The sequence below is a fragment of the Calidris pugnax genome, unplaced genomic scaffold (assembly GCF_001431845.1).
Source record: "Calidris pugnax isolate Ruff unplaced genomic scaffold, ASM143184v1 scaffold60, whole genome shotgun sequence".
NCBI classification, from domain to species: domain Eukaryota; kingdom Metazoa; phylum Chordata; class Aves; order Charadriiformes; family Scolopacidae; genus Calidris; species Calidris pugnax.
This window is the reverse complement of record NW_015090831.1, coordinates 5,614,619-5,615,964: the sequence shown is the minus strand read 5'-3', so window position 1 is coordinate 5,615,964 and position 1,346 is coordinate 5,614,619.

Genomic DNA, 1,346 nt, shown 5'->3' with positions numbered 1-1,346 from the left:
TCAAAAGTTACTTATCCAGTTATCAGTAAGCCTTTCCTCTCCTATGGTTAAACAAAATTACTTCCTTGCTCGAAGTGGTGTAGAAATCTTTGAAAATCATATTTGCAAAATAATTTCAAAAAAATATGTTGTTCAACACTTCTCATGCAACTTAGCTTACAACTTAGGGTTTTGAATGAGTGCAATAAATGCAAACTACAGCTGTTGGGAATGCCATGAGAATTAGTGCAACACATCCAGGTTCTTCATAGAGCTGATTATACTAATACAGATTACAACCAAACCTCTTCTATGTGCATGTGTGTAACAGAGATGTCTTTTTGTTCATCTCCAAAAAAATTATAGCTTAATTTTATACCATCCAGCCTTTGGCATTGTTCTTAAATCTATTTTGCACGATGAAGAAAGAAAATACAAAAAAATAGTACCATCTCAGCAGCAAACCTAATGTTCTGACGGTTATTTCTTAAAGAAACTCACAGAACCACAATGTGTGTATGCAAAGCTCACCCAGCGAGCAGGGTTACTGTGACACCTTTTTCCCATGCTGCATCTTGGAAGAGATAAAAACATTTTTCTATATTAACACTTATTTGCTTCTTTTGACAATCACTTTGTAGGTTTTTTAGTTGTCATTATCCAGCGACTTTTCCAATTAAACTCTGGGTAACACAAAGTACAACAGTGAAAAGCTTCCCAGGCTGAGAGAGTCTGTATTTTTTGGCCTTCAAATGCTTGACAGTACCTGCCTCAGCAGTATTTACCCAGAATACATAGTCACAGTCCCAACTGTCTTTCAGAAAAAATTAAGTGCAGCATTTTTACCAAAACATTATCAGCAGAACACTTGAAGGAAACTGTCCTGTTCTCTTTAGTGTGAAATGTTGATCAAAGAGACTGCCTTTGCTGTCTGCACCCGACAAGGCTGTGCTGTAAGCAGAGTGCTGTTCCTCTCACAGTCCCACACACAGCCTGCCTCACCTGGGAGCACGGAGGACGTCCTGGCCTTACCTCCCGCCACTCACAGAGGGCCTGTGCACGTCGCACTCTCTACTTTTAATATACCTAGCACAGACTTCTGTCAAACCGGTACCTCCTCCATCACTTTCCTCCTCTGTCGCACCCTTGCCTTTCCCAGGGTGAGTGCACAAGCCGGGGTTAACTGCGCCCGTCCTCTCCTGGCAGCCCCTCACCTTTAGACCCCTTCTCCCCGCAGCTGCCCCCCGGGACCGCCTCAGCCATTCCGGGGCGGAACAGGGCGGAGCAGCCCAGCCGCTGCCGCGGACACCCTCCAGCCGCCAAGATGGCGCCCGCCTGAGGCGAACCCTCCGCCTCCCCGCGCGTGG